This window comes from Pleurodeles waltl, chromosome 1_2 (assembly GCF_031143425.1).
Source record: "Pleurodeles waltl isolate 20211129_DDA chromosome 1_2, aPleWal1.hap1.20221129, whole genome shotgun sequence".
NCBI lineage: Eukaryota > Metazoa > Chordata > Amphibia > Caudata > Salamandridae > Pleurodeles > Pleurodeles waltl.
The window spans coordinates 872,734,072-872,753,480 of record NC_090437.1 but is presented as its reverse complement, the minus strand read 5'-3'; the positions used below and the strand labels follow the sequence as shown (position 1 = coordinate 872,753,480).

At 41.8% G+C, this 19,409-nt stretch overlaps 1 protein-coding gene across 6 annotated transcripts in view; it reads right to left on the bottom strand.

Annotated features, from left to right (window-relative positions):
- The window catches only part of TENM3 (teneurin transmembrane protein 3), a 1,099,611-nt gene that overhangs the window by 811,267 nt on the left and 268,935 nt on the right, over positions 1-19,409 (bottom strand). For all 6 annotated transcript variants that reach the window (XM_069244742.1, XM_069199199.1, XM_069199207.1 and 3 more), the window contains one exon: positions 16,171-16,239. The gene's annotated coding sequence lies outside the window, so the exon portion shown is untranslated. The remainder of the gene's footprint in view (positions 1-16,170; positions 16,240-19,409) is intronic.

The window sequence follows — 19,409 nt, the reverse complement described above, 5'->3', positions numbered from 1 at the left end:
ACTGTTCAACGTATACATGGCCCCTCTTGCTGCCATCATCAGAGGCCACGGTATGAACATCATATCAAATGCTGATGACACACAACTCATCATTTTCCTCACCGAAGACGCGGACACGGCCAAATGGAACTTTCAGTCAGAAATGGAAGCCATCACCACCTAGATGAGAGAAAGCTGCCTAAAGCTCAACTCCGACTAGACAAAGCTCATCATCTTTGGAAACGCCACCTCAGCTTGGGACGACTCCTTGTGGCCCACATCCCTCAGTGCCCCCCCCCCCTGCACTGACCAAGCATGCCCGCAACTTAGGAATCATCCTCAACTCCTCCCTATCCATGACCCGCCAGGTAAACTCTGTCACCTGCTCCTCCTGGCACACACTCCGCAAACTTTGGAAGATCTTCAGATGGATCCCAGCAGACTGTTGCAGGACAGTCACCCACGTCTTAGTCACAAGCAAGCTTGACTATGCAAAGCCCCCTATGCCTGCACCTTAACTAGGAACATCCAAAAACTTCAACTCATCCAGAATGCTGCTGCCAGACTCATTCTGGACCTCCCTCGCCGAGAATACATCTCCAACCACCTGAGGACCCTCCACTGGCTACTGGTCGAGAAGTGAATCACCTTCAAGCTTCTCACCCACACGAACACACACAAAGCAGGATCAGCCTACCTGAACCACCGCGTCTCCTTTCACACCCCGGCCAGATCTCTCCGCTCCACCCACATGGCCCTGGCCACCATACCTTGCATCCGCAAAACCCCTGCCGGAGTTTGATCTTTCACCTACACTGCAACAAAGAGCTGGAACAACCTCCCACTGCACCTCAGACAAAGCCTGTCGCTCACCATCTTCAGGAAGAACCTCAAGACGTAGCTCTTCGGATGAGGCCCCTCCCCCCAGCGCCCTGAGACCCTCATGGGTGAGTAGCAGCGCTTTACAAATATTGATTGATTTATTGAATCTGCCTTAGCCTGACATCAAGTCACTGTTGCTGAAGACTGTTTACAGGCGGGAAGCAAACATTAACACAGAGAGAGAGTTGAGCCAGAACTGAGCCAAGGGACAGTCTTGTCGCTAAAATCCTGTGAAGAAGCAGAGATCAAAATATTTGACATGCAAATAACGTAAGAAACATTATGTATAAAATATGATAACGTCTCCTTAAAAAAAGTGTATTTAACATGAAGATGCATTTCACCTTAATACTTGAGATTATATCAAAGCATCGAGAGGCATTTATTAGAAGTGAGAGCTATAAAACATAAATTGAAAAATCATTCTTCTCCCCATCCTAACAATGCCATTAGTGAAATCAGAGGAATGTCAGTTGTCATGTGTACCCCAAGTGAGGCCTAGATTCCTACTGTAGCTGGAGCAACATTATAGAGTCAAATCAAACAGGATAGGTTTTTGTACAGGGCACTTCCTGAACTAATGCATTTTAAGGGACTATAATTTGTGATAATGAAAAAAGAGAGGCTTTGTAGAAAAAATATTTGCCTGCAGTCACACAATTTGTTAAAGAGGGAAGCCAAGATTGACCCAAATTTCCTGGTTTCCCATTGTGCAATTCAGCTACTAGAAGGGTATCTTTTTCACTCAACCATTTTGCATCAAATGTCACTGTTTTATCATTAACTCTTGGTAGATGTGGCTAGAACGTAGGGGCAGACAAGATACCACATGAAAGCTTAACTCACTTTGTGCTCAAGGGACATAGAGGATTTTGAGATGAAACAGAGTCGGGCATCTGTACTGAGATACCAGTAGCTCATCACCTGTCAGAGTGGACTTGCAGAGTGACCAATGAAGATATGTATGACGGGAAGGCAGATTTGAGGGCATGGTTCTGATTGGGCCCCTGCTCACCACTCATTGCACATCAGTGTGCCACCTGCAGGAATTAAGTGGGTCTCATATGGAGCAGTAATTAAAAACTTTGAAATGGGTCCCTATTGGGTTCTAAATCCATGTCCTTTACAGGCAAAAACAATGCTTGAATTGCCAACGACTGGAGAAAGCCTTGAGGTAATCCATAACAGCATTGCAGTCCCAGCTTACATTATATATTAACATTATCTTCCATTGTCTAAGAGCGTTTGTTTTTTTCATATGTTGGGTTTCTATAGTTTTTGTCTTTCTCTGCAGTCTAACAGTGGGTCACAAGGCCAGTGTTTGTGGTGATTCCCTATCTACTCTGACAATAAATAGGTACATTTGTTTAATAGTTATTTGGAATCAAAATGAATAGTTGTTATAGAGCTTCATTTATGTCATGAAGAACAGCTGTAAATAATTAATTTTCTGATACATCAGTTCAATATGCTGGAGTCACATTGCATGTGTGACTTTAGAGCTTGAACGTAAATCATTCTTAGAAGGCTTGCTGTTATTTTATTCTGCTAATAGTTGCTCTTGCAGCCAACAGTGGCCAAGCAAGTGTCACACCAAAGACTACATGTTGGTCAGTACAGAATGTTCAATTACAAGGTATAACACTTAAGTAGGTATGACAACTTCTAGTCACAGCGCAGTATCAGGCTTTTTTGTATGCTTCTAAAACAGTGTTTCCCCATCAAAGAGATTTCGTATGCCTCCTTGCCCTGCAGGAAGATATACATGCCTTTCCAAGTTGCTAGCCCCATTTTACAGCATGTGCACAGTAGGCCAAACCGCAAATACTGCAAGATCACGGTCATTTACACAAATCCATCCACATATACATTCATCTATGCACACCCACAGTTATTTGTTTTGTTGCATTTCACTAGTAATCACTTGTCACATGGTATTAACTGGGCTCTAGTACTGATAAGTAACAAATAAAACAAGCATTTGCAAAGTCAAAAGGTCTTTTTTTTTTAAAAGCACTGAGTGGTTTGGGAACCAGACACAAGAGGGGATAAAACATACAAGAGGGGCTGGGTGTGAAGACAACAGAGGGTGGGTGGGGCAGCCATTTGGAGAAGAGAGGATGCTCAAAGGAAAAAACACACACAGACAACATAGGGTGGGCAAGCGGTGGAAGCACACAGACACCAGAAAGTGGGAAAGGGCACATGGATGGGCGAAACTAAAATGGGGGTTGATGGATGTCAGAAGCCACACCAAGCATGCTGGAGGGTATAAGAAACAAAGTAGGTGCCGGGAGAAGGCAAACAGGGATAGAGAGTAACTCAAAGGAGGCAGCTGGAAAACATGCACTCTTGACAAGTGATAAACGAATAAAAACAAGCATTGATAAATGCATTAGGTTTCACTTGTGGGATTAATAATAAGAGGTGTGGGAGCAATGTAGGAGTGCATTGATAATGGTGTGAGTGCGCCCAATGTAGGGTGAGTGATGCATGAATGAAGTGTCTGAGTGCAGGGTGAAAGTGCCTGAATGCATGATTGATGTGTGTTCAGCGAAGAATGATAATTGTCGGAGTGTACCGGGTGAGAGATGTTACCCTGAACAAGGTAAGAGGTGTGTGAGTACAGGGTGAGTGCTATGTCAATAGTATAAGTGCAGGATGAGTGGTTTGAGTTCAGGGTAAGAGGTGTGGGTGGAGGGTGAGAGGAATGTGAGTGCTGGGTGAAACGTATGTCAATGGTGTCAGATGAAGTTTGCGATGCAAGATCTGAGCTTCTAACACAGAGTGACATGTTCATTTCTTTGATTGAAGAAACACAACTGCAGTGAATGGATGTGTAATGAACTCCACAATTCATATACGGTAAACAGAGGACATAGCACTATAATCCATCCTTCTTACAAGCACTTCCCTGGAGGGTTGTGCCAAAAGGCTCCACGTTCACTAGGCTTCTTGTGAAAATGTTGCAGCCAATAGTAAATGCCATGTTTACTTCATTTTGTTCTTCAATGTGCTTCTCTCCTGCCACATGTCACTGATCACATGTATGGGCCAAGACATATGGAGGCTGATGACAATAAAATACAGCGCATGAGAATATTATAAATAAAACACTCAAATTGTCATGTAGGATGTGCTATACGGACATGCTAATGTTTCACTGGCTTCCACAAAGGAGCCAGTGAGGGGTATCTAATTTTATTTGCATTCTTTACAAACAATTTCAAAATCCTGTGAGATTTAACCAACGAGACATATAGCAACATGGCACATCATACACCTGCAAGGGGGCTTCATTCTATCCCTCTTGTGTGTGTAAGTATCACTTGTTTGATCGGCACTTATTTGAAAATGAATAGAGACAGTTGAAAAAGCAATGAAACCACTCGTTACTCAACTGCTGCTAATCCCCAATGAAACCAGCAAGTCCACCAGTTTAGGTTGTAGGGCCTCTCACCACAGTGCCAATATGCCTCAGCTGAGGGAAAGGCCTACGAGGCTTTTTCTGTGGAGCACTTGAGTGCCCGGCAGTAAGGCAGTAAACATTTGCTTTGGCAAGGGGCTGCCATCAAAACATCAATGGCGTATACAACATACAAATGGTGACATGACGAAAGCATGATATCAAGTCATCATCACTTTCATGCAATGTGGTTTCTGGTGTGTGTATGACAAATGTGGCACAATGGTAGCTCAGCTGTATGACGCAAAAGCCTAATCCCTTAGCCCATAAGGGGAGTTTGATGCTAATTGGTGTGTATTTAGCCTGTCATCCTTCTGAGGCCGATAACACGAGTGCCAATTTTATTTGATTCAACCTACCTAAGCACCTCAACGCATCTACACAATGGTATTCAATGCAATAGGCATGTAAGGCAATAAGAGTCAGCCCATGGGGACTTCAAAAAGAGAGATCCAAAGGCATGCTACACTACTTCTCATCTAAAGAGCATCCGTTTTACATAGCAAATACATCAGTATTTGATAAAGTGTATTATTTTCTGTGTGTGCTTGTGTTTGTATAAGTGTACCTATTTATGTGTGTGTGTGTCTGTGTGTGCCAGAGGTTATATAATCGGTCTATTGTATTTGTGTGTGCGGATTGAAGACGTACATGTTTGTGTGTGAGTTTTTAGCATGAACACCTTCCCTTTTACCTGGTGATACCAATTTACAAAATAGTTTATTTTTGTGACTTGTTTTCTGAAAGTAAACTAAAATGAAATCATTATGCGTGCTCGGTTGAGAAATGCCTTTGATATGGCCGCAAGTGGGGTCTCTGCAAGCGCTGGCCTCTGATGCAGTGGCCCCGCTGGCTGCCTGTGCTTCATGAGCTGCTCGGTTTGGAAACAAAAGAGAGCACTTAAGTGAGCTCCTCCTTTGGCCGCGGGGGGACTGGTGAGTGCGCCTTGCCACTGGGGGACTGATGAGTCCTGTTGCGATGGAGCATTGGCTTCCCACAAAAGCAGGCAGAACTGCGATCATAAGGTCTCCAATGAGACCAGCACAGCGCCCTGCGCTCACAGCTCTTGGACAGGCGGTAAATTCAAAGCAAGGGTGTAGATCTTGTAGTGACAGCAGTGGTGCTGACACACTTAAGAGTAGTTCCATCAAAATGGACGAAAACAGTTCTTGGAGCTCGTGACACTGATAAGCGCAAACACAAGAGGAACAAGCATTGGTAAATGCAGGAAATATACCACAGCTAATAGAAAGGGAGGAAAAGTAGCTGGCAAGCAAAGGACACAATAAAAAACAAGGAGGGGGGTGATGTAAGCCCATTTTAAGATATATATTAACAATAGATTTCAAAAGCACAGCACAAGCGATGTGCAAGAGAAACATTAAAAATAGTGCTTGTTAACTGTGGCTGCAGAAGAGCTATAGCTGAATACAGATAGGGGTTGGTGCTCCAAAAGAGGGGCAAACTCTGGCAGCCACTGTAAACTTCACACGAGCCATTAATAAGAAACTGGCAAGAGAGAATGACAACGAAGCCCTCCAATGGTAAAGTAATGGGGGACTTCAAAACCCCCTGTAGTGCAACAAATGGTCTTGCAAGAGGCAGCGCATAAAAACGCCCTGTGAAAGGTCAGTCGTCACGGGCTTGGCAGCTGGTTTGGTTTAACTGACGAAACCGGATTACAAACACTACCGCGTTTTACTCGCTCCTCTTAAGAACGTGCATTTGCTGCCCACTGCTTTTACATCACTATGGCGGGGGGGATGGAGCCAGGCTTCAAAGAATACATTTAAAGAAGTAAAAATCACATAAACTTACAGTAAAAAAACTTCCAATGATAACGTCACTTATGAAAGAGTTTCTGAATCAATCCGCTTGCCTTCATCGTCTTGAAATACTTCACTGTTGCAAATGTTGTTTTCAAGGTTAAGTAAGCACGTGCTGCCAGGCAATGGCAGTGCCTGAGCGCTACGCAGCTAAACGTGCTCCAGTCAGAACATAGCTGCGGTTATACAACATTAGAGGCCTATTCTGGGTGCCAGATAAAATCTTAAGACCCACTCCAGAGAAAGAGAGCATGTGTCTTTCTGACGCTGACACGACGGTCTACCCGTGATAGGATACCGGGGGGACAGCTTGAGTGAATCCGAATCTTATAGACAAGTCACCTGCCAGTATCGCGAGGTCACCCTAACACGTGTCACACTCGACCTGCAACAGTGAAAAAACACTGAGGGAGAGATATTTTGCATTTCCTGATGGAAACGTGACTGTATGTGAAACATGCAAAATGTATATCCCTCTACGAGCGACTCCCACCAAAGGAAGTCTCTGCTACGGCGAGGAAGTCACACACTGCTAACAGCAGGCATGCCAAAATAACGCTTCACATTAAGTCTGATCCAGTCATCTTTAAATTTAAATCTGAATGCAGCAAATACCACGCGCCGGTATGCATGGCCACCTCTTTTGTCCCACACCCCCATCTCCTCCTGCACCCCATGCAGAAGTGCAATTGTAGCTCGAGGCCACAGAACAGTCTCTGTCATACATGCGTGAGAACAAACCACTAAATACATAGGACACAACGCACTCACACCCGTCCACAACCTCAATGAATGCTCAAAGATTCTATGGTCCACTCGTCTCGTGTTTTTGTCGCTCTGCCTGTGCAGGTAGCTGAAGTGGAGAAGAGCACAACCGTGCTTCTCAAAAGCTACTCACATAGTGTATAACACAAACACCTACACACTTTCCTCCATGGATCTCCTGTGGAGGAATGTGCTTCCCTCGTTGGGAGAATGAAGCACTTAAGGGTGGTTTGTTTTGAAAACACTAGTAGCTACAAAACCAGAGGTGGGCCAGCCACTGGAAGCTTGAGACCGGCTCAACTCAAGGACCTCTCTGAACCTTGAGCTCAAAAACGAACTGAGCTTTTACAGGATCTGAAGTGGCCTAATGGCCAGAGCTGCCAAACATGTACAGCAAGGTTCAAATCCCGGGCTCCGCTCAGCATCTTGGGAATCCCGGCAAATGTCCCTGTGTTGGAAAAATAAATGTGTCAAGTATTCCGGGTCTAATGTGAAGCGCTCTTATGTCCTTCAAAAAGGGTTGCAGTGTGTAAAACTGCCCAAAATGTGAATTCTGCCCTTTACACACTCACTAATCTCATCCTCCAAAAAAAACAGAATAAAGCATTATAATTTGGTATGATAAAGAAGTATCTATCTGAATGCCTGAATTACACATTTTGAAATTGGAAAATATTGTCTCAATCCTTACTTCCCTGCTTGACCAAATGGAGTGATTTTTTTTTTTTCACTGAACCTCCTTTTTTGCCTATTATTAAATATGGGGGCACCTTCTGACATCTCAATCAGGATGTGTGCTGTACAACAACCCTGTTGTGTTTTGCTTAACAGGCTACAATGTTGCTCCATCAATAACAATCTAAGAAACACGTAGGACACAGACAACAACCAACTCCCTGCTTCGTTCACTAACAGCCTTGTCACCAGATAGGGGGGCATCAATGAATTTGATTACATGTTTTAAACATACTTCTCAATGACAGATGTAGTCTGATGTACTAAGGTGAAACTCCACTATGTTAAAAAAAAAAGACTCTTTTTTAAAACATCTGAAATTACTTAATCACATTCTACATCTTATTTGTTGCATTATTCAAATAACAAATACTCCCAAGGCTTGGCTCATGCACAGGCTCTTAGAGCAAGAGCCGACCCTTGGTTCGGCTAGCCCCATTTTGTTGGCTCACCCACCTCTATGTGAAACTAGATTCTAGAGAGGTCTGCAGTAATGAAGTAGATATGCATTACATAACACTGTTCTTTAAGAAATGCTGATGGGCTACACATTTTAAGCACTTTCCAATCTAATGCTTTGTTAGATACCTCATAACTGCTAAAAGAAATATATTGTCATTTTAATGCCACTACATTGGTTTATGGCAGAGTAGCAAATAGCCTGGAGCCAACCCAATCAAGCTTATGTTCGTTGATCTGTATGGCACATCCTGCAAAACCTTATTACATTCAGGTGCTTGAGGGACCGACATAAAAGATAAATAGGAACACAGGTCGTGCCTTTATTGCAGTGTTCCTTCCCCTGGGTAACTTGTCATTGTATATATGTGAATGCCATTTACAAAGGACATATTAAGGAAACAGAACCACCCGAAGAATGAGGGTGCACAAAGAGATGGCTGCAATTAATAAGATTTCCGCTTGGCCCTGATGTGTAGAAACCTCGGGGGTTTGTGTATTAAGAGGCGTGTTTAAGAGATGGGGAAGGGGCTCTGATGAAGTAAAATGCTTGTGTCTTTTACATGTGATATTAGAGAAGTAGTTTGGATGACACCTTTTTTTTTTTTTTTAAACTGCTATTTCCCAATCGAAAATGGTAGACCCATTATCAGTGATGAAGTGGCAAGTAATCTTTGGGGAGAGGATGTGGCATTAGGGCCAGAGCTGGAACCGGGGATTAAGGTTTGAATCTTGCTGTCGACTCAACATCATGTAATTCTGGGCAAATTACTTCATATCCCCTTGTATGAAAAAATTAAGGTAACCTTGTATAATGTAACTGCTGCTCATGTAAAGTACCCCAGTGCCTTCCGGTCGAGTTTGCGCTTTATAAAACCAAAAAAGAAAACCTTGACTCTCAGACATTAAGGGCTTGGAGTAGGCCATCTCTCCAGCATGGAACATATGAACTAATAAGTTCAATAACCTTGGGTTCTTGAGTACATTTTTGACTACTGCAAATGACAGACATTGACATTGTTTGAATCTGTAACCCAAAATGCTTCACGTCCATTTCTAGTCTTGGGGGTGGGACGCCAAGATATGGTAGCAAAGAGTTCAGTGAGTAAAAAGTGCTCTGTTATCTGTGCCATGTTTCACAACCAGAAACTGGCTTGGATAAAACCACACCTAGTCTTGACAACAGACATCTGGAAACAAAAATTAGAAAGACGATGACCAGGTATGGTCCCCATTACCCAAGCAACCCAAAGTGCTTTCTGTTCTGTAGGCGGGCAGCACTAAAGCAAGCTGTCATTAAGGGCTCTGAAAATCCAGTCCACATTCCCGATCTAGAAACAAATGCTGCTATAACCACTGGCACCACTCGTGCAGCGGACTATCGAACAAGAAGAATACTGACCTTGTAAGTACCAATTATGTTCAGTGCGCCTGTTACAGTGGAGTGTTCCATCAAAGCAGACTGTGGCAAATGGGTCTTGCTATCTCGGCCATGTTTCCCATCCGGTAACTGACACTTCAGTGGTATGACAGAGGCCTGTGCAACGACTGACAATTGAGATAAGCACGCTGCCATTCTGCAGTTCAGTTAACTGGAAAGGTGCAAGATGTACCAGAGTGTTTTTATTCAAAGTAGCTTTTAATATAAATGTAAATATTTGAAAGTTTTTCTTAGTAAAGTTTGCAAAACTTTTCTATGGACACAAGCGAAGAAGCAAAGTCATTCATGAGTATCCCCAGTGCTAACAACACATCATGTGTGGGAGCAGAAGAACCAGTTGGACACGTTTAATTTGTATAGCTCTTTCCAAAGAAGCATGACAAATGAGATACTAAACAAACTAAGCAGGCATCAAAACACATTCTACTTCATTTTTAATAATCTGCATCTCCTTCCTCTCTTGACCTAATCCAATGATGTGTTCATCTAAGACAAAACACTGAGAAGAGAACTGCTAAACACTACAATACCTATTTACGCAATCACTGGGAAAGCCAAAGTTAAACAAACACTGTCCAAGCCAGGGAGTCTGGAATGTATTTTGAATCAAGATTGTAATATTTTAAAAAGTTTGGTGCAGTGAAAGAAGAAAGCAAAACTCGACGTATTTCTGTTTACAATGGATCTGTGAGATAAAGAATTTAAAGGGTGATGATTCAGTGTACTATTGAAATGTAAAATTGATCCTCATGCCCTCTCTTAAACCACTCCATAGTACGCCGAATTACACTCCATGCAATCAATATTATGAGAGAAAAGAAATACAGGCAACACCATGAGGTGAACATGAACTGTTCCCCTGGATGTAGCCAAGGACCTCCGCATATATTTTAAAGAACCGGAGACAATAGTTTGCGCAGGCAGCTGCGCTGGCAAGCCAGACCTAAAAAAATAGGTCAAAATAAATTTGACATAAGCCATGTTAATGGAAGGTTTAGCGCAAAGAAGTGTAGAAGTAACAGGTAGATTGTCTCCAGTGATAAAAGAACAGGCGAGACATTCAATCATGTAAGACCACCAATAGTTCACTGACTACTTGCTTGCACTTGTAAATTATGTTCCTTATAATTTTGTTTTTCATCTACCACCAATTCTTTGAACTTATATGCATTTATTCTCTGGAGTTTGGTCTTTCTAATATGTCACACAAATGCGGTGGTGGGGAGTTTTAAAAAAAAAATGATGGTTTGAGCTTCCTGTAAATATATGGGTAGTAACTTCAGAGTGTAGTAAGTGCTAAAGGCATCCAGTTGTCTCTGCAGCCCTGTTGTCTTGCTGTCCATAAGAATGATGTTACCTGTATAAAGCAGAAGATTTATTTATTGCCTATCAACTTTAGGTGGTTAACCTTTCACCTTCAGTGCCTCAGGCAAATCATTCAAAAAATGAGAACAGTAATGGTGCAAGGGTGCCTCCTTGCTTGAGTTGGTTAGGAATAAGGATCTTTTTAATGAGCTCACCATTTAGCCACAGTGCAACCTTGGCCCAGGTGTTACATTGGAGGACAATAGTTATCGCAAAAAAATCCATGTTGTATGCCTTGTAGATCTAATGTTTCTACGGCAAGTTTTGGTCCACTGGGTTGAATGCTCATTCTAAATCAACACACCAAACTGATAATGTGCCAGACATAATGGCATACTCTGTGATATAATTAAGGGTACATAATGATGTGGTATGCTTATTCCTAAACAAAAGCCTTCCAGTTCAAATCGGACTCAAGTTATTTTTATTGCATATTCTTACATATGGCGGGCAATCATTCATTGCATAGAGCACCTAATAGAGGGATAAGCCTGGAAGAAGTGTCTTTCTGATTTCCTCTTTTGAAAATTGGTTTAATAATGGAACTAAGCCAAGTCGTTGGTATCTTCCCATTTATCCTGATTTATGAAAACAATCCATTTAAAACGTGTGCCCATAGCTGAGGATTTTCTCTAAATATCTTATTGCTTTATTAAGCCATTTGCTTCAGCGACACACGTGGTCGAAGGAGGTACTGCCAAGGTTTCTGCTTATATTCACTTTAAATATGGGTAACTCTATACAATAGCCATTAGTTTTTTGAACCATTCAATGTCCTTAGTTGTACTATAAAGTGGAACTTGGAAAGTCTGCTGCTTGCTCCCTATTCCATATAGTGTTCCCCGTATAACGGGTCACCCGCCTTCGTATCCAGTGCACTTAGTGTTCCCAGTTGGGTAATATTTGTGCAGTTCTCAAGTTCAGCACTGCAAGAATAGGTAGGTGATAACTTTCTACCCAGGGAAGTATCAAAAATCTCTACCAGCTTTACAGTATAGTGCTCATCATTCCACATTCCTATAATTCATAAATAGGGTGCAGGGTAGCTCCTCTTTTAAAAGTTTATTTGGCCAGTTTTTCTTAGAAAATCCACCATTCACTGTATTAAATCCAACTGAAATAAGAAGTTGCCCTAGGATTATGTGCCTCCCACATTGCTTACTACCTTGCTAAACAGGTGAACCAATCTCACAGTGACCCTCAATCTAGTCTAACTTCAGTTGGGTTATGAGCATGATAAGGTTGTTTCCTATAAAGATAAGTGAGTTGGGATGCAAGGACCATAAGATTTTCACATCCTTCTCAATCCTGAACAATTGACTGTGATCAAGTGCTCCTGGGGAAAGTTCATAATTGCTACTACATCACCACTTGACCATGATGAAATGTAATTTATGGCAGGTGTATATTATCCTTTTTAGTTCAAATAACTGAACAAATGCATATCATCCCGGGGTTACTGAAAATAGCAAGTCACATTCTAGGTGTATTCTTCTTCACTGGAGTTGCTGATTGATGCAAAGTTAAAACAGCATTAAAAGTTCCAGGCTTTTGCAGCCAGGTTTCTTGTACTAAGATTATTCTGCAGTCTTTAAGTTTCTTTATTTTACTATGTCACTTGGCAAGCACTGAAACACAAAAACATTCCAAGAGAGAATTAGAATAGTGGCAGATTTTCCTAAAAGTCAAAGCTTGATTTTTTCTTCCAATTCGCCATTTCTATGGCATTTCTCAGTTTGTTCCAGTGTGTTGATTATGATTTTGTTAACATTGTCTGTCAGGATAATAGCTCTTGTTTTATACAATTTCAGCAAATCATTCTCTCATTTACCAAATCGATCATCCTGTACATTTGTTCCTTGGTCATTAACTGTAAGGCTTACTCTTTAAACAATACTTGTCAGGAGTTGCACACGGAGGCAATTCTCCTTGATTTCTACTAATGTCAGTGTGGAGCTGCATTAGTGGTCCAACATATCACAATTCTTTTCGTCAGTAACAATGTCCATTTTGTTATGATCAGGTAATAGAACTTGACTAATGTATATTCCAAGCTATTATCACCAGCCACAAAAATCATTGGTTTAATATCTTTGGTTGTGATGTTTCTTTTTGGCATATGTGTGGCAAATAGAGAGCTCCTACCTAATGTGTAAGTTGTATCGATAGAGCCCTCCGAGTTGTTATCCAGATACAATGTCCACCCTATAGACTGATGGAGTATTTTCCATTTAAGTCTTTGATGCTTCACATAAACACCATCCTGTTCTCACTAAAATTGATTGTGTAAATTTCTAGAGGGCACAGCCAACCGAGCAACTCCTTCAACAGTCTCAAAACACAGGTATGAGCTTTCTTCTTTAGTGCTATATAGGTGTCTATACTTGAATGGTTTTATCCATTTGTAGCTATCCCATTTTCAGTTTTCTCATGCAAATTATGCTCCTTTGCCAATTTACCCCCTAATAGTTGGATATCTTCTTTATTAGCCTTAGCAGATTTTCCGTTGTTAATTTACAGAGCTTTGCCAATCTTGTTTAACTCATTTAATCTGCATATTTGTTGTTTTTCATTAATCTTTGGTGTTAGCAGTTTTATGACATGAATGACAGGCTGAATTTGCTCATCCTTTGGATTTTTTTTCACTTAGTCAAAATTTTAGTTGTTGCTGTTTACGTTTAATATTAGTTATATTTCAGTTTCTATTCCTTTGTCACTGAGACAGCTTGGCCACATGGTAGAGAATGCTTGAAACAAAGATTGTACGGAGGGTAGTGTAGTATTTTCACTTGGTTCAAACAATGTATTTTCAATTTTTACTACATACGAATATCCAATTGCACTTTCAATCAATGTTATTATTAAATCATAAGGCGCGGACTTGTCTGATCTTTTGCAGCTACAATCAACATTTTTAGAAACTGAGACAATGCGTTTTGCATTAAATATAGTATTTTAATTAAACTTTTTGAGGATTCCAGCTAGAACTTCAGTAGAGTCATCATTTACCTTTCATTACAACTGGACCAAACAGTTCTCCCCAGGAATCAACTAAATTATTTGGAAATCAGGCTATAGTTCAATTACATAGTAGTTATGGTTTCAGTTAACCAGAGAAAGCTATCAACAATGCGATTTAAGGTTTCTTTAAGACAAACATTGATTTCTTAAGTTAATTCACTTTTCTTCTGAAACCCTGATTTTGAGAGATGTGGCCCTACCTGGAAGTTTGCCTCTGTTCCTGATGATTGGGCAACTGTCATATAAAATGTTATCTTAGTATAATTTCCTCAAATAAAATGTTTAATAAATGCATTCAATGGCTTTGAAAATTCACTTATGCCACTGCACAACTATCCAGCAGTTATGCGCTTACTTGCACATCTATATTTAAATTGACTTTATTATTGTCATAAAAAAAAATTCATGCTTTGGTTTTCACATTTTACATTTTTGGGACCAACAGCTGATGTAGAAAGCAGTATAGTTTTGCCAGGTCTCAGCATTTTCAATCTCAGTTGCCTTATCCTGTTTAGTACATACATCAAAAATAACAAGTTGAAGACAAAGCTGATGAATAACACACTGCAATAAGAGGTTGTGTATTAACTCCAGGCGTGGGTCTAGTTATGAAGTTAAGCACAGTCGTTTGTTCAGTTGTTACTGTTTAACTTAAAAACTAAGTGTCACTCAACTGACGACAGGGACGACCAAGCGCCTTAACCTGCAAGCTGTACCATCACTTTCTTCACTGCGGCAGCAAATTTGCTGCTAATCTTTTAGAATTCTCTGTACAGGTCCGGTCTCCACACATCTCCACTGGGTACTGTTCCTCTGGCCCAGATCTTCCATGCGTGCCCTCGCTGCCCTTGCCTTCTCCACAGGTTTCACCTTCAGAGACACCATTGCTCCTTTATTCACCTCTCCAACTCCCCAACCCAGTACAGTGGCTCACTGTTGAGCAATGGGCAAGGGGCGGAGGGAATGGACGACAGTCAGTAAACTGCTTCTGAAGCAGCTAAGCCCAACCAGCAGGGACACTCAGGCACTCAGGCCTCCCTTGTGTCTAATCAAGAGGGTTAGACAGCAGGGGAATGCAGGTCGGTGGGTGGAGAGCTGGTTGGCGGGAAGCCGGGGAAGTGGAAGCTGGGGAGCGAGGTGAAGAGAAAAGAATGCTGTAATGCTGAAGGCTACACAGATGCTGATAGAACACTGCTAGTCTGTGGTGAGGGAGAATGTGAGGAGCACGTGGGGAGGATAAGTGTAGCAGCCTCTTCTGGAATTCTGAAGTGTTGTTGCTACAACTGGTGCCCCAGGTTTTCTGTCCAAACAGTATAACCTGGCACCTTACGTCCACCAGTGTTTGCTGCCACAGCATAAACTTCATTTCTCCAGCAAAACATCCTGAATGCCATTGAAAACAATCAGCGGTGTTCTCACCGTCGTTTAACCTCACAAAAAAGCTCAGCAGTGGCTCTACAAGCTAATTGAAAACCCTGCAACCGCAGTGACATGCAGGAAAAGGAAACAGTCGTTATGAGGAAAACCAATCGAAGCAGGAATGAGGACAGCGAGTAAAAGCGGCGGCATACACTTAGCCCGAAATGCCCTTGGTGAATAGCTCCCAGGAATAGCAGGATGAGTGAGAATCTTATAATTTACAATATTATAATATTTGAGTTTGTGTAATTAATGAGTCTACTTTGTAACTTTGTTAAACTGTTTACTATTTTTACCTACTATAGAGTTTACATTGCTGATTCGGCAAATGAAGAATATTAAAGATCAACTGAGATTTGGAATAAATGCAACAGGACACAAAACCAGGGTAAAGTGGCAACATGTGGAAATTGTATACTTAAATTGAGTAGATTGTTCATATGAGATAAGATCAGGAACTGCTGGTTTTCAGAGTTTACCCCAAACTCGGACAGGAAAAGATATGAATATTAACTGTGTCATGAAGCACACAAGACTTTGAGATCTATTATGCAAAGATATGTCATAATTTGCAGGCTCCCTTTCACTAACACATTCATTCATTACTGGACAGCTATTACTTCTGAATCTCTTTCCCTTCTGCAAATATTAAAGAGTCGATAAGTAAACCATGATCCCCCTAGAGCACAAGAGTAAAAACACACTCAAAGAGCCACTTCCACCAGTCCTGCCAGCAAGAAGAAACATCCCCACAGTAATAATAAGCAACATGACTTTTAAACTACAAATGAAACAATTACTGTGTACTTTACCTCGGAAGAGATCCTCGGAGAAGAAATGTACTCCTAAACTCGAAGGCTACATGTTCATACGGGGAGTAGCTGCAGGAAAAAAAACACGTGTTGTGTATTAAAAATATGCTGCTATTCAATGATACGACCTAATTTTCCTTGTCTCTGCCAAATTGTACTAAAACTTTCCAAAACAAATGTTTAGTGGCTGCAAAAGAAGATTCGGGAGCCCTGACAACACCAGGGTACCACTGCAAAAAGGAGGTAGGGTTGCGGGGCAGCGGCAAAGCTGGAAAGGATACACGTGCATCAGTATCACAATGTCTACTCTTGACCAACAGAGGTATGTTGGACAGAAACGCATCATGAAAACGACATACCCAGAAAGCCATGCATCGCATCGCACTCGTTTCTGATTTTTACAAAGCTTGAACTTTATATTTCTGCGCACAAACCATCGGAATCACTAGCTGGCATTTCCTCTTAAACTGTATCTGCTACAGGCATGCATGTGCCGAGCGAGGAACAGGCAGATGGTCTTTTCAGCACATTATAATCTGTCATTTCTTGTCAACAATACTATTTCTATACTAATGAGAGCAAACAGAGGCAGTTTTCCACTGGAGGCAGTCTACCGTGAAGCGCTACACTCTGCTCCCTACTGCTTTTATAGAAGCACTTTTAGATTAGTAACATTGACAGATGACGAGATCGATGATGTGAGATAATTATGAACGTGTGCTAAAAAGGCAGTTCTGTGCCCTGAAATCTCACCCTGATGGCTTCATCCACATAGGGATGAGTATGCGATCTCCAATGGTAGTGCAGAGTGCAGCCCTGTGCACGATGCATTTATGCCACCTCAGGTTCATTATTCCTAATCTTCGACACCACTGGCGGTGAAATGAAATAGGCGCCTGTGTTAATATGCGTTATATACCTCTCTGTAGGACAGGAGATGGTAGTTTCAACCACGCCTTTCTAACCTCAGCTTCATAGACTCACTCAATGAGAGCATCCTTTCACAGTCTTGTTAATAGACAATGTACTATTCATAAAAAACAAATGCACTAAATACAAAATAGTTAATGATACATCAACATACAGCCTAAATACAATATTCAGTCCAATACAGAGTGAAAGCTATACATCTATCTGTGTAAACTAAACCTTCAGACTACAGAAGATGCTCCTTGGCCATATTCCACCCAATGCCCAGTGGAAGTGTGACAGCGTGTAATCAACTGGATAATTTATTGCTTTACAGAACCCTTGACAACACTATGTCCTTGCTATTCTGCTGCATGGTTTGGGGAAACTCCACATGCTCCTATGCACGAGGCTTTGACTTATCATAAGCACCAAAGCTTAGAAGCTGGAACTGGTCTCTTATGAATTTTGAGGAAAGTTAATATTTTCATAACTGGCTGAGATGCCCGAGTCATTTGGTGTCCCCTGTTCAAACACGGACCATGGCATTGAGTGCCCTGAGAACTTATATTTCCAGTTTCACTGGGCCAATTCCTCAAATCTCCATAGAAGTAAAACATGCTACATGTTCATTTTTACACAAACCCACAATTTTACTCCAAAGTGATTCAGCTAAAAGCAGGTCCTTCAGAACCGAAAATGATGGAATAGTCTACAAATCATTATAATAATGAAGATGAAAGTCCCAACTTTTACTCAAATGCTCTCTAAATTGGGTACCTCCATTGTAATCCTATCTATGATTAGGAGTGTTTAGCTAACGTCTATTAAGAATCAAGAGGCTTGGGCCTTTCCATCTCTGGTCACATTCCTCCTGGTCTAAGATAATACACTGGCTCTTGCTTCCACAGAACTTAATTGTCTACATTCTCTACCTCACAAAAAAACAACTCAAGCAGATCGTCCCAATCTTTGAACAAAATCAAGCATTTCTTGTAGGTCAAAACATGGAGCTTAGATTGACGTTTTAAAGACATTGCATGGTTAGTTAAGGCGCAGATGGGCAATTAATTCTTCGAGGTGAAGAGAACATCACTCAAACTGAAACTGACGATTTCTTCTCTTAAATGCTCAGGTTCTCTTTGTGCAACATTTTATGTTTTTGCTCATGTTCCATGATGGGGTGACTGAGTACCAGTATTTCGCCTGTGCCAGCCTTAACCATGTTAACAAGCTTGTAGGCAGGGGAATTCATATTTGCACAGGAGCTATACATTACATAATGGTCACAGTGCTCAATATTTGCATGACTTGTTGCTATCCCCCCTCATTTGCTTGAAATGCTATCTTCCTTTAGGAATATTTCACATTTCATCTGTGTTCAATGACAAGCTCCCATTTAGTACAAGTTGTTTTATGAGTTTCCGTTTCGAGTGCTGAAAGGTGTACTCTTTGTTCACTGGAATCCTTATGTTAAATTTCACAGCTACAAATTATTGCCTACCGACTGTCAGTTTCTGTGCTGGTTGTCCATACTATCTTTGGTCAAGAAAGTCCTGCACACTAGACTACAGAGCCATATGTCAGTGCATACCTTTCCAGTTTGCATTGGATGACATTTAGGCCCCCATTACGAGTCTGGCAGTCACTAGACCACCACATTACACACATTACAACCATGGTGGTCGGGCGCTGTAGGACCACCAGCTCCGCCAGGATCAGAGATCTGGTCTGGCAGTTGCAGCGGTCCTAATCTGCCAGGGCAGCGCTGCCCTGGGAATTACCACCTCGTTCTCTGCCAGCTGTTTCAGGTTGGCGGAGAACGGGTGCAAGGGGCCCCAGGGGGGACCCTGCACTTCCCATGCACTTTGCAGACAGTGAACACTGTGAGGGTGCTAGTGCACCCGGCATTCTAAGCATTGCCGCCGGCTCGATTACGAGCCTTAGACAATGCAGTAAGCTGTTTCCCGCTAGGCCAGCAGCCAGAAACTCAGGTTTCAGCCCCCTGGCCTAGTGGGAAACTCGTAATGGGCCTGGCACGGAGGTAGCCAGTATGGCGGCACCCTCCCCATCGGAAGCTTGGCAAATGGTCTAAACTGTCCACCGAACTAGTAATGAGGCCTTCAGTGCTTCTTTCTACTTTATTATTATTGTATCTTTTTTTCAGTGTTAGATCACATGTACTTGGCGCATGGGCATTACAGTGCTTTAAATGAACACCAGATTATATTACATTATTAGGCGAGGGGAGATTAAATGATTTCACTAGAATCAAAGGATAACAAGCCGTTGACTGGACTCAAACCTGGTTCCCCATTTCCAAGCTCATC